General features: G+C 40.3%; 1 protein-coding gene across 1 annotated transcript in view; it reads left to right on the top strand.

Moving 5' to 3' along the window:
* Window positions 1–15,068, top strand: part of LOC110969157 (chemokine-like protein TAFA-5) — an 86,468-nt gene that overhangs the window by 29,733 nt on the left and 41,667 nt on the right. The window lies entirely within an intron of this gene.

The raw sequence follows: 15,068 nt of genomic DNA on the forward strand, positions 1-15,068 counted from the left end.
CATTGAAAAATGCTGAGAAAGACTGTAACACGTACAAACAAATTGTGTTCCTTGATCCAAGTTTATTTGGATTGTTGTTAATTGTGAGTGTGTGTGTTCTTGTGTCTCTGTTTTGGCCCCGTGATAGACTGAGGTCCAGAGTGTACCTGCCCTTTACCCACTGTCAGCTGGGATAGACTCCAGCTCTGTCAGATTAGCAAAGTATCGCTCATGGATGGATGGATTATTATTTGCAGTTAGGAATCAAGTATATGTTTGGCTTACGTCTATAATGTATGTGTGGTATTTATATTGGAACCATTATCACTTACAATAATTACTCTGCCGAAGTGTTCGGAAATTTCTTCTCTAGCGGAGTCCTAAGTGCTCCTATTAACACCCAGAGTCATCTCATTCAAGTCGAATTCTTTACTTGCAGCAAGTGAATCAATACGCACAGGACAGAGGGTCTGAGAAAATGATGAAGGACTGTAGGTTACACACAAGCTTCATAGGCAGGTGTTTGCTTGAGGCGTTGCGCAATCGCCAGTAAACGAACACACATTAATATTTAAAGAACAAAGAGGAACTTGTGGTGTGGTGGAACTCAGTGGGAGTGAGTTCCTGTAGTTGCACAAACACTGGTGAACCTTATCCGTTCATATGGCCTACATTTTTATAACACAAGGAATGCAACAGAGGTTGTGTGACGAGCGGTGTTGGTTTGCCTGTCTGTTAGCGACATCACTCAAAAACGGACTCACGGATTTGGATGAAATTTTCAGGGAAGGTTAGAAATGACACAATGATCAAGTGATTAGATTTTGGTAGTGATGCAGCGTATAGTCTGGATACACAGATTTGTTTAAGATTTCTGTATCTTTGCGAGATAGCAGCACAGCGTCAATGTAACTATGGCTACAAATGAACACTGCCTTAACTGCCTGCTGATGATCACATGATTGCGATCCTACTATAAATCGATTGCTGTGGACCTATCGAGACTTATCTGTCGGAAATGACAGAAGGAATAACTGATTAAATTGTGTGGGTGTTTCCAAATCCCATCATATATTTAGGTCATGCGATTCAGTATCTGTATATACCTAAGGTACACATGCACAACACACGCCTGTGCAGTGCAAAGTCATTTTGTTCGTGGTACATCTGTATTAAATGGCCAAATTCTATTTGTTAGTTATTGATGATTTCTGATCATCAATAACTAACAAACAAATGCTGCATTTCAAATCTGCATTGCAAATCTGCATTTCTGACAATGCCATATGGGGGAATGAGCAGCATTGGCGGAGTACTGCGCTCTCTGAGTGCTTTCCTGCTTTGTACATGTAACAGTGAGCAGACAATCAACAACAACTTAGTTTAGCTGTTGGACTACACGAACCTGCAAATAATACAAATACAATGAGTAGTTTTAAGGCTCGTGGAAACTGTGCTTTTCTTTAGACCAGCGTTGTAACATACAGTATCTTAAAGGAGAGTTCAGAAAGCCAAATCCTTGACAGAATATTTATTGTGATTTGTCTTTGTGTGATGGAATTTGACCAGTGTGCACTCCCATGTTTCTCTTCATGAAATTTTAGAAACGTGTGGAGATCGTCAATTTGAAATCATTAAGGCATAATTAGTGAATTTTACAGCTGATGATTGCATAGCTGCTTTCATCATATTCCAGTGTTATATCTACTATGTCAGCATTATGCCCTTTGTATTTCTTGTACTGAACAATATACGCTACCAGTCAAAAGTTTGGACACATCTTTTCATTCAGTGGTTTTTGTTTAATTATTTTGTACATTGTATTAATACTGAAGGCATCAAAACTATAAAAGAATCCATATGGAATTATGTTGTAAACAAAAAGGTGTTTATCTTCAGTATTAATCTACAATGTAGAAAATATTACAAATAATTAAAAAGCATAGAAACTTTTGACTAGTAGTGTACTTAAACACAATTTCTGATTTGTGTCTGTGTGTTTTAGGAGTATATTGAGAATGAATTAAGAGTATTGTGGAGTTGTTGTTTCACTGTTTGTGAAAATGTCAGCCAGTCTGCAGTATCAACTCTGGGACTGAAGGTCTGTTCACAGCCCAAACAGACAGATACCTCCAGCTTTACTCTAAACCCTCCACTTCTCCACTTCTGGGTTGGGAAGTTCAGAAAGTCACAGCCCAGAGTTACATTGCATTTCATCAGCAGCTGTCTCCTCTTTCTCTTTCTGCTCCTGCCATCTGGAAACGATGACAACAGCTGGAGGGACTCGGTGTGCTCTGCAGGGATTTACAGGCTCTCCTGGTGACTTTCTGAACAGTTGTTTTGCAGAGTTAAAGACATTCTGCAGTCTCCCCTGATGCTTTGTCTTCAGCTGTAAAGAACCTCAGATACTTTGTCATTCAGAATTGTCTTCAGATATTAGGTTTTCCTGACTTCAGCAATGGTTTCTGAGAGTCAGGAAAACTACTGTTGGAACAAAACGATCAAATCCAACAAGATGCTACCAAAACTGTACTTTTAGTTAATCAGCAGAGGTGTGAGCTCTGTGAGTTATTCAGAAGCTGACTTTTTTTCCCTATCTAGATGGAGATATGTGTGCAGTTTTCCCCTGTTTTAAGTATTTGTGGTAAAATGTTGTTGGTGGAAGAAGTATTCAGTTGACTCATTGATTAATTGACCCACAGTTTTAGGTGTGGTTGTACAAAATGTTTGGTAGTTCAACTTATAACAAAACACATTTTAGAAGCTTCTCATTTGTTAACATATTGTACAGTAACAAGTAATAAAGATAATGTAATGGAGTAAAAAAGTAACATTTTCCCCTGAAATGTAGAGTGAAAGAAAAAGGTGTTAAGAAATGAAAGTATTTATCAATTAATAATTGCATTCCACAACTGTTCACAAAATATGTCAGATTTAATGCGTACCACTCAGTTGGCTGTGATGTTTGTTTTCCATCCAGTATATAATATATGAAAAGCAAAATCTGGCGCTCTTGTTCATGATTCATTCAGACTTCACCTTGCAGGTGGTCTCTCCACAGTTTCTACCTCCTCGACTTTCACACTGAAAGCTCTCCCCCCATTTGTTAAGATTTTGTATTCCTAGATACATTTTCCCAGTATGTCTCTTTTATCCGGCTGGGAAAATCTTCCTTTTTTGTGCAAACAGTCCACAAAAGGCTTTCAGACATGTCTGTTGACAGAAACAAGCAGCTACCCAGTCAGACAAAATGCTGAACCTTCAGAGCAGTGTGTGCTTCTTAGAAAAAACTTGCCTTTAATGAGCTCCTGCTGCTGTTGCTGCTGCTCCTGATGTTGTCATTGTAGTTGTTTTTCCTGCTCTGACCTTGCCGGACCTTGTTTCTCAGAACTGATCCCTCTGCTCTCTTTTCTCTGAGGTCCTGTCAGTGATGGGACAGATCCAGTCTGGACAGAGGTCAGGCCGTGGTCCCATTGATGACAGTTTAGCCGCATGCAGCTGTAGCTGTTCTCAACACTTAGCACTAAAAGTCTTCATGATAAATGCTAAAAATTGGCATTCGTCTGCCAGCTTATTTAAACATATCTGTACCCGGTTCTGTGGTTGATAATATAATTTCTTTTATTCCTGGAAACAGGGATGTCAGCTCACGTTATTGACATGAGGAACTTCATACAGGAATTGTTTAACATGTAACTCTTTTGGGGACCTGGATAGTTCAACAGGTTAAGTGGGCGACCCATGTACAGGGGCTGGTCCCTGACGCAGTGGCCTGGGTTTGATTCCCACTTAAGGCCCTTAACTGCATTGCTTTTCCCGACTCTTCTCCCTCCTTTCCTGTCTGTCTCCACTGCACCTATTAAATAAAGGCCAAAAAAATAACTTTTTAAAAAAACATATGTTTCTATGTGTTGTGGCCTTTGAAAACCTTTCTGAAACCCAGTTTGCAGTAGCGGCTGCATAGTGGCCTGGTGGTTGGCACTTTCACCTTGCAGCTAGAAAATCCCCAGTTTGCGTACCGGCCTTCCCAGGATCTTTCTGCATGGAGTTTGCATGTTCTCCCTCTGCATGCGTGGGCTTTCTCTGGGTACTTACTCCCACAGTCCAAAAACACGCTGATTCTAAATTGTCTGTAGGTGTGAACACTGGTGCAATTGTCTCTGTATGTAGACAGACTGGTGACCTGCCCAGGGTGTCCTCTGCCTTCACCCTAAGTCAGCTAGACTTCAGCCCTCCACCAATGAATACTAAGCGGTGCATAGATAATGGATGGATGTTTGCAGTAGTGTCATATAGACAGGAGGAAAGAAAAACTTATGGAAGTGATGACACAGACACACATTCTGACAATAATGTTATTGATTGAATATCGTCTGTGATAATGGGACCAGTTACATTTTTAATTTGTCTTCTAGTACTATCAGCAGTGTAAAGCAAACTGAACTGGAATCAGGAAAAAACATAAAAACATACATACACTAGCAGTCAAAAATTTGGACACACCTTCTCAATCAATTCTTTTTGCATATTTGTATTATTTTCTACGTTGTAGATTAATACTGAAGATTAAAACTTTTTTGGTCACAACAGAATTCCACATGTATTCTTTTATAGTTTTAATGTCTTCCGTATTAATCTAATGTACAAAATAATTAAATAGAAACTATTGAATGAAGGTGCGTCCAAACTTTTGACTGGTAGCGTATGCATTTTGTTTCATCACCAACTGAATACATGTAAGTTTCCATAGCAGTGCAACAACACAGTGTGTGATGCTGTGACTGCACAGCTTCATTCAGTGGGATTAGTAATGCTTAGCTCAACAGATATGCAGATAAAATTAATTCCCTCAGCTGAGAATCTGTGCCATTCAGAAAGAATCATCTGGAAAACAATCTGTGCTTCTTACAGCTGATTTAAATCCCAAACTCTGACCTAACCACCCTCTGAGCAGGTTAGCTGTTCAGCATCAGTTACCATGGTGCTAAGGTTAAAACAGAACCATGCTCTTGAGAAACATCAATATATCTCACTAACACATTTATCTCACTTTGTAATACAGCCCCCAGGTTTGGAGCCAAACAGGTTAAAGTTTGTGTTTTTGGAACTGAACAGGTTAAAGTTTGTGCTGTCAGTGATCAGAGCTGGTTTGAACGTGCTCTGCTGCTTTGGGAGGATATTTTCAGCAGCGGACTGAATGTGAGAACGCCGCTGCTGATCACTGCGACCCGTTTTCTGAGCTCGGAGACTCATCAGCAGCTTCCTGTATTTTACTCCCACAAAGTCTCTAAATGAAACCTGCAGAAACCAAACAGCTGTGATAAACAGGAGCTGCTGCTGCTTGTAGATGTTGAAAAAAATGTGAGATCTGGTTGTCTCATTGATTAAAATGAAGCTTCTTTCAGCTAAAAGTGAGCAGATATGCAAGCATCCCAGCAACAGAACAACCAACACATACCTTTGGAAGTATAATATAATTTACACTAGAGAGCACTAACAAATGTTAGATGCAAATGAAATGATAGTAAATGTCCTATATAAAAAAATGTGTTTTCTTCAATAAGGAGTACAAATTTAATAATTATTACAGTCTTGTTTGGACCTTGGCAGAGCTGTGTGTTAATATCTATTCAGTTATCTGTTGCAATCTCAGGTGAAAACAAGTATTCCAGTGCTCCAGAGTAAAGTACAAGCGTAGTTCACACGCTTGAATAGTTAGGCCGAGGGAAGTTTTCTTTTCTTAGAAAAAAAACTGTATTGAAGAAAAAGTAAGTAGTGGCAAGAAAATATATCGTAAATAAAAGCACATATGTCATTTTAAAGAAAGCATAAGATGCTTTCTTCTGATATATAGCGTAGGTAAAATGCAGTGGATCACAATATACATCTTTTTTTACAGTTTTGTTTAGAAGTGGATTTATTGTGATGATACTGGTGATGTAGAAACTGGCAAACACACAGCCAGCGTTGATGCACTGCACCTCTCTTAGGCTTGGCAACTGCCTTTAAAAAAATTGTGACGCTTTCACGTTTTACATTGATTTTAAAAAATTTTTATGTGTGATATATTTTTTTTCACCTGTGCACTAATCATGGTGTCTAATCAGCATCTTGATATGGCACACCTGTGAGGTGGGATGGATTATCTCAGCAAAGGAGAAGTGCTCACTATCACAGATTTAGACAGATTTGTGAACAATATTTGAGAGAAATGGTAATATTGTGTATGTGGGAAAAGTTTTAGATCTTTGAGTTCATCTCATAAAAAATGGGAGCAAAAACAAAAGTGTTGCGTTTATATTTTTTTTAGTGTAATTTCCACGTCACTGTGAACCTGAGAATGCAGCAACAATCAGCATCAAAGTGAAGCAAAGTTAACAGCCAAGACAACACTGCTGTGGCTGCAGGAGTCTCTGTCTTTCTGTTTTGGGACCAGCCAAAACTTGTGTGGAGAGGCACGAAAGTTGCAATTTACAGATATTTACCATGCAATCAGATGGAGCTTGAGAGGATCTGGCAGGTAAAATCTGTAAAACTACTCAAATCCAGGTGGACAAAGCTTTAAGAGACTTGCTTGAAAGGACCTAAAGCTGTAATTACCACTGAAGAGGCTTCTGCTCAGTCATGATACACACGTGGACAAAATTGTTGGTACCCCTCAGTTAAAGAAGGAAAAACCCACAATTCTCACTGAAATCACTTGAAACTCACAAAAGTAACAATAAATAAAAATTTATTGAAAATTAAATAATCAAAAACAGCCATTACTTTTGAATTGTTGATTAACATAATTATTTAAAAAAACAAACTAATGAAACAGGCCTGGACAAAAATGATGGTACCTCTATAAAAGATTGAAAACTATTTGACCAGAGTGACATGATTAACTCAGGTGTGTCATTTAATTGACATCACAGGTGTTTCCAAACTCATAATCAGTCAGTCTGCCTATTTAAAGGGAGACAAGTAGTCACCCTGCTGTTTGGTGAAAAGGTGTGTACCACACTGAACATGGACAACAGAAAGCGAAGGAGAGAATTGTCCCAGGACATCCGAAAAAAAATGATAGACAAACATCTTAAAGGTAAAGGCTATAAGACCATCTCTAAACAGCTTGAAGTTCCTGTGACAACAGTGGCTCATATTATTCAGAAGTTCAAGACCCACGGGACAGTAGCCAACCTCCCTGGACATGGCCGCAAGAGGAAAATTGATGACAAATTGAAGAGACGGATCGTTCAAATTGTATCCAAAGAGCCCAGAGCAACCTCCAAAGAAATTAAAGGTGAACTCCAAGGCCAAGGTACATCAGTGTCAGATCGCACCATTCGTCGTTGTTTGAGCCAAAGTGGACTTCATGGGAGACGACCAAGGAGGACACCACTGCTGAAAAAAACTCATAAAAAAGCGAGACTGGAATTTGCAAAAATGCATGTTGACAAGCCACAAAGCTTCTGGGAGAATGTCCTTTGGACAGATGAGACCAAACTGGAGCTTTTTGGTAAGGCACATCAACTCTATGTTCATAGACTCAAAAACCAAGCATACGAAGAAAAGAACACTGTCCTTACGGTGAAACATGGAGGAGGCTCAGTAATGTTTTGGGGCTGCTTTGCTGCATCTGGCACAGGGTGTCTTGAAAGTGTGCAAGGTACGATGAAATCTGAAGACTATCAAGGCATTCTGGAGAGAAATGTGCTGCCTGGTGTCAGAAAGCTTGGTCTCAGTCGCAGGTCATGGGTCTTCCAACAGGACAACGATCCAAAACACACAGCCAAAAACACCCAAGAATGGCTGAGAGAAAAGCGTTGGACTATTCTAAAGTGGCCTTCTATGAGCCCAGATCTGAATCCCATTGAACATATGTGGAAGGAGCTGAAACATGCCATTTGGAGAAGACACCCATCAAACCTGAGACAACTGGAGCTGTTTGCTCATGAGGAGTGGGCCAAAATACCTGTTGACAGCTGCAGAACGCTCATTGACAAATACAGAAATCGTTTAATTGCAGTGATTGCCTCAAAAGGTTGTGCAACAAAATATTAAGTTATGGGTACCATCATTTTTGTCCAGCCCTATTTCATTAGTTTGTTTTTTTTAAATAATTATGTTAATCAACAATTCAAAAGTGATGGCTGATTTTGATTATTTAATTTTCAATAAATTTTTATTTATTGTTACTTTTGTGAGTTTCAAGTGATTTCAGTGAGAATTGTGGGTTTTTCCTTCTTTAACTGAGGGGTACCAACAATTTTGTCCACGTGTGTAATTGAATGACAGATTTTTGTTTTGATTTTAATGCATTTTTAAAAGTCAGTTTTTACTTTGTCATTATGGTTTATCACAGTAAACACACAGTGAAATATGCAGAAAGTGAAGTAGGCATGGGAGTTTTCTGTGTCCTATGATCTTTTATGCCATTTAAAAAAAAAATTTACAAATGAGACAAACCATCTTTTCAGATATTTTTAAAGCCTTTTTGCAGAGTCTGAAATATAAATATAATGCAGATGTCAGTAGCAGCTCCGTCTGAATCTCAGTGACCTTTACTCTGCTGGAGCATGGGTAATTTTATGTCAATTTGTATCTGAGGCGACCACTTGCTCTTTCTTTTGTTGTTCTGCTGCTGAAATCCACCAACAGAGCTCCAACCAGCAGCCGTAGAGGAGGAATCAGACTGCAATCAGTTCCTATCTGTTCTCTCAGAGCTCTGACTCCAATCCCCTAACAGCAGCCTGAATCTTGGTTCCAGTGCAGAGGTCCCTCTCTCATCCAGGCATCCAACCCCCGCAGAGAGCTTATGTGTTTAAAGATGCAGAAATTTCACTGGAAATGAAAGGTCCTATTAACTCTGTTTTAAAAAGTCTGAGTGAGTTTGATTTTATGAGAATGTTTTCCGACTCAGAAGCAGCTCCCGTTCACAGAAATCATAAAAAAGTAATCAGAGAACCCAGCGGAATTCTGAAAAAAATGACAGCAGATGCTTTTTATCTGCCTGCTCCGTCTTTCACACTTGATCTGAGCAGTAAAACGAAAAGATGTTACCATTTCAAAATACCACCTGCTGCTGCTGTTTTGTTATAATGAAATCAGACTGACAGCGATGAATAAAAAGGGCCAAGGGGCTCTGAGCCCGTGTGGTAAAAAACAAACAGAGGAGAGACGAGACCTTTTTGTTTTTCATCAGGTGCAGACAAACTGAAAAGGGCAGAGAGGCGTTGCGTTCAGGGACTTGGGGTGTTCAGGACGACTCCTGGACTTGGAAAGACAGTAAACCCTGCACTGACCTCAGAGAGCAGGGGAATATAAGGCAAAGAAAAAAGAAAGAAAAAGATAAGGGTGTCGAGAGAACAGAAAAACAGAAAATTACAAAGTATTGTGTGGACCTTTTTTATTCATAGGTTGTTATAATTAGTAGGAAAAGGAAACTAAACAGCATATAAAACTAGAAAAGTACTCATAGAGCGCAGTACCCTGCCAAGACTGTTCATTCCCCCGTTTGGCATTATTAGAAATGCAGCATTTTTTTTGTAGAAGTGCAGCATTTATTTATTAGTTACTGATGATCAGAAATCATGGCAACATAGAATGGGACCATTTAATATCGATGTACACACAAGCAAAATGACCTTGCCCTGAGCACAGGTGTGTGTTATGCATGTGTACATTATGTACGGATACCAAATCGCATGACCTACATATGTAGCGGGCTGTGGGAACTGATGGGACTCGGAAACACCCCCACACTTTAATCAATTGTTCCTTGTAGCATTCTCGACGGATAAGTCCTGATACGTCTGCAGTGGCTGATTTGTAGTAGGATCGCAATCATGTCATCGTCAGCAGGCAGCTGACGTAGTGTTCACTTGTTGTCATAGTTACAGTGGCGCTGTGCTGCGATCTTCCAAGGATACAGAAATCTTTAGCAAATCCATGGATCCAGACTATGAGCTGCATCACTGCCAAAATCTAAACGATTGGTCCTAGTGTCATTTCTAACCTTTCCTGAAAATTTTGTGTAAATCCATTGGTTCATTTTTGAGTAATGTTGCAAACAGACAAACAGACAATCCAACACCAATTACCACATAACTCCTTGGCAGAGTAGTGAAAGCAGAGACAAACAAAATCAGGAGAAAAGGAAAGGAGAGTAAGCATAAACCAAAAATGCCATCCAGAAAATGATAAAGAGCAGAAAAGAGGATCATTTTCTTTCCCTGTGCAGCGTAACTTTGGGCTTTAAAAGAGTGTCCACTTTTTTTTGTTTGTTCTTCGCCTCTTTTCACTTCCTTCTTCCCCGTCCAATCGTTCCGTCCTCTGGGGACGAAGCAGCGGTCCTCCTTCTGGATGCCGTCTTTGATGAATGAAGCCATTACAAAATGGCCTCCACTCTTTCTGGATAAATGAACTGTGCTGAGCGGTGGCGGATGGATCTGCATTGCAGTTGTTAATTTATCAGCGCGGTGATGCAGCGCTCGCAGGTGTTCAGGTGTTTACTGATACCTGCGATTAATCCACTGTTTCTCCATTACACGCTATTGGCTGAAAGTCTGTTTTTTGTTTTATAACACCTGAAAACACAGCACTTTATCTGGACACTTTCATCCATGTTCTGATTGGTTAGACGATAAAAGACCTTCAGGTGAAACAAGTTTCAGCCAATCCACCAAAAGAGTTCTGTAGTAATGACAGAATATCCCTTTAACTTTAAGAATAAATCCTGATACACACAAACTTTCTTCATTATAAAGCAGTCTGTATGATGAGCTGACAAACCGGGCCAGGGAATCCAGAGACTGATGACTCTGAGCATGGCATGCAGCTTGGTCAGTAACTATATGACATTTTTAAAGATGGAGGTGCTGTTGGACACGGTGAGCTACAGAGAAAAGCGCTCCGAGCTGGGGTTTAAATATTGAAGCAGGTGATTAGTTGATTAGTCAAAGGTTCAAAGATTTTCCCTGAAGAAGGAACAAGAGCCACGTCTAGGCAAGGCACACACTAGCTAACAAGAGAGGACACGTGGGGAGAGATAGGAGAGAAGAGACAGAGAAACAGAAGAATGTAGTGGAACGTGTAGAAATGGTAGAAACTATATGATTAAAATTGCACTCGTTAATTTAGGGGCATCCTCAGCTTGCCTGAGGAAAGGATCAATTTAAATTTAGTCTCAAAGAGACTTTGATGAAAATGAAGTTGATCAGTCTCATTCTGAAAGTCGTAAACTCTTGATTTAATTGACTTCCAGTTCCCAAAAGAAGGAAATATAGTGGTAGAACCGATGAGATTTATACACAAACATTTTTTAACCAAGAGTACAAACAAACAGTAAACAACAATGACATGACAACAACAAACACTGAATAAATGAATGAGTAAATGCAGAGGAACTAATGAACCGTGATCGTCACTGGAAGCAGTTGGTAGAAAAGGTGATAAATTTAAAATATGGAATTGGAAATCAAATTGTAATTTGTAATTTCACCTGTTTAGCTAGTGAAATTAAATTGGTCTCACAAATCATCAGTTAACAGTTCCGTTTAAAGTTCACATCAATGCTTCACAGAGATCAGGCAGCAGACGCATCTTAACATCAACTGAGCAGACTGAATCACACCTTCATAGAACTGTTGCTGCTGCTGAAAATAAAAGAAGACTGCTTTGACCCAGAAGCAGCATAAATGGACAATGGATGTGAGGAAATCTGAACTTTGGTCTGATGAGTTCAGGTATGAAATTTTTGGTTTTAGCGGTTGTGTCTTTGTGAAATGCAGAGAAAATGAACTGATTGGACACTAGAATTATCATTATTGTTTGAGAAGGACAGTTAGAGATCAGAAATGGTCAAAACTACTGCAAAAGTGACTACAGAGAAGACAAAACAAGAGGGCTGACATAAATGTCAGAATATTCATTTAACTACAGCATTGATTCTGTTTTCAAAGTTTTATGGCTCATTCCACAATCGGAGGACATTTTACGTCCCACCCATCAAATTTCAAATTCTCCATGTACAAAATACTAAAACATGCAGTTGTGTAAATGTAATTGTTCCGAGACAAAATCTAAAAAAACCAAAACAAAACTCGGAGAAAAGAATGTTTGAAAATATTTCTAAAAATACCACATAAGTCTGGAATTTCCCCTAAAAAAACATTTTTTTTCTCATCTCCCACCCACCTATGACCAAATTGAATCCTAAATAAAACAGTTAAAATGAAATTTAAATCTCCTCTTTTTGGTGTTTTGTTTATTTCATTGATGTCTCTTGGAATTGTGGGAACATTTTTTTAATCAACATGATATTTTAAATAATAATAGTCATGCATGGAGCGTGTGTCTCACAACATGTTACCAGAACCATTTTAGCTGGCAGAAGAAGAATAAAACAGTGAATCACAGGATACGCTGGAATTAACATCATTTAACATTTTTCCCAAAGAATGGGTAGAATAAAGCTATGTCCTCTCTTGGATTTTTCACATTTTCATAACATTGTCAGACTTGATTGAATGTCTCACTCTACCTCATGCAATCCTGTTATGCAAAATATCAGGATAAGACAAATTCTTTTTACTTTTTTCTTGACTTTTTTACATCAGTAATTTTAGAAAAGGGGTTGGTGTAAACTCTATTCTCTGCACTGGCTGCTTACACTGGATTCACAAGAAATGCAGCGGTATCTGTAGGAGGTTAACTACAAATCCCTCCTTCAAGTGCAGCAGATGCTTAGGATCCGCACGTTCCATCGATGGTAGACCTATAGTCTCTGTCGTTGTTGATGACCAACAGCTTGCTGTCGTAGACGCCTTCTGCTATCTAGGAGACACCATCTCTGCAGGTGGTGGCTGCGAGGCTGTCACTGTAACTAGAATCAGGGCTGCGTGGGGAAAGTTCCGGGAGCTGCTGCCGATACTTGGTTCCAGGAGTCTATCCTTACGCACACGTGGCAGAGTTTACTGCAGTTGTGTCAGTGAGCAATGTTTTATGCGTGTGAGTGCTGGCCTCTGAAACAAACAGATCTGGATCGGCTCCTAAGAAATGAGAGGGTTATGCTCCGCTGGATGTGTGCCATAAAACCTACTGATAACATCAACACCCAGGAACTCCGCATGAGGCTCGGCATTGATGACTTGGTTGTTGCCCTTAGACCGAAACGCCTCAGATGGTTTGGTCATGTCCAGAGGAGCTCATCATGGATTGGCCAGGTCTGCTCCCTGGATGTGGGTGGACGCAGGCCCTATGGTAGACCAAGAAAGACCTGGTGTGAGGTTCTGAGGCAGGACCTCAAGCTCACCGGACTGAGCCCAGAGGATGTGGGAAACTCTTATGGAAAAAGGAAACTAAAGCCATGCAATGTCACACCCGCGGTTGCAGTGGCACAGTGACGTAAAATGGATAGTGAGTGAGTGAGTGAGTGAATTTTATCCTCTAACATAATATCTAGCTTCTACTCCTGAGAAAAGGCTAGCATTAGCATGGGTTAGCAACCCTGCTACTGTGATTACAGTAGGGTAAGCAAACAACAAATAAAACAAGGAACAAAAATGGTGCTATTGATGTGTAAGCTGAGCCAATCAAGTCTTTGATCATTTATTGCCTCTTACTGATGCATAAGTAGCAGAAAATTGTAAAAGAGAAGGTTTATTTTCAAAAGTTTTGAAGCCCAATTGTCTTCCAATTCTGGAGTGACCAATATTTAAACGTTAAGCTTGATTCTAAAAATATTTTTTAATGAAACAAGATGCAACTGGGGCTGCACAGTGGAATAGTGGTTAGCACTTTCACCTTACAGCAAGAAGATCCCTGGTTCGAGTCCTGGCCTGAGCCCGGGATCTTTCTGCATGGAGTTTGCATGTTCTCCCTGTGCATGTGTGGGTTTTCTCCGGGCACTCCAGCTTCCTCCCACAGTCCAAAAATATGCTGAGGTTAATTGATTATTCTAAATTGCCCGTAGGTGTGAATGTGAGTGTGATTGTCTGTCTGTATATGTAGCCCTGTGACAGACTGGCGACCTGTCCAGGGTGTCCCCTGCCTTCACCCGAGTCAGCTGGGATAGGCTCCAGCTGGAAGATGCAACTGAAGTATTTCCTCCTTCTGGAGGATTTCTGTTTCCCTCTTGATAGAGGTGTGAGGTGCTGTGAGAATTTAATTAAGTATCATGGCTGAGCGGAGCTGCTGTTGTTCAATGGGAAATTGGTTTGATAATTGGGGGCTAACGGGCTATCACAATCACACCACTGTGCTGCCGCTCCAAAGGGAGAACTGATTACCAGGTTATGTATTACAGGCCTTTACAGACTTTCATTTTCTTCCTCTTCCCTGAGCCCCAGGCCAGGCTCACAGAGTGTAATTTAGTGTCGGGAATGAGAGCGAGGCTGGAAAGATTGGGAATGATTGGGTCAGTAAAGTATCGCCCCAAACAGCAGGAAATCCCACTGAGTAAAAAATTCATTTCCAAATGAGATGACAGAGAGAGGTTCGGCTGACAGACTGACGCACTGACGGACAGACTGTGTGTGTGTGTGTGTGTGTGCGTGCGTGCGTGCGTGCGTGCGTGCGTGCGTGCGTGCGTGCGTGCGTGCGTGCGTGCGTGCGTGCGTGCGTGCGTGTGTGTGTGTGTAGCTAATTCCCAAAGGACACCGATAGATACAAAGCACCATTATCTCATTTATCATGCATGCTGTTTTTATGGCAGGTCATTTCATGTTACACCGAGTTAGATTATTCTGTGATCAGGGACATCCTGAGATGTCATGCTATGTTATGCTCCACTGCATTATGTCATGTGGTGTTACATTACATTTACACTGATCAGCCACAACAATGAATAGAATAGAATAGAATAGAATAGAATAGAATAGAATAGAATAGAATAGAATAGAACAGCCACTTTTATTGTCAAACTGAATGTACACTAGCTGGTGCACATTTGATTGAAAATCAACAAGCCCTCAAACTCATACGACCACACAGGTCGTATGTACGTGCCCCTGAAATACGACCCATGAGAGCGTATTTAGGTTAGCGCCCCTATGAGGGACAGGAAGGCATTACGGGATTTAATTCGAGAAACGGCTTTTCCCTCA

Source organism: Acanthochromis polyacanthus, chromosome 8 (assembly GCF_021347895.1).
Source record: "Acanthochromis polyacanthus isolate Apoly-LR-REF ecotype Palm Island chromosome 8, KAUST_Apoly_ChrSc, whole genome shotgun sequence".
In the NCBI taxonomy this organism is placed as follows: domain Eukaryota; kingdom Metazoa; phylum Chordata; class Actinopteri; family Pomacentridae; genus Acanthochromis; species Acanthochromis polyacanthus.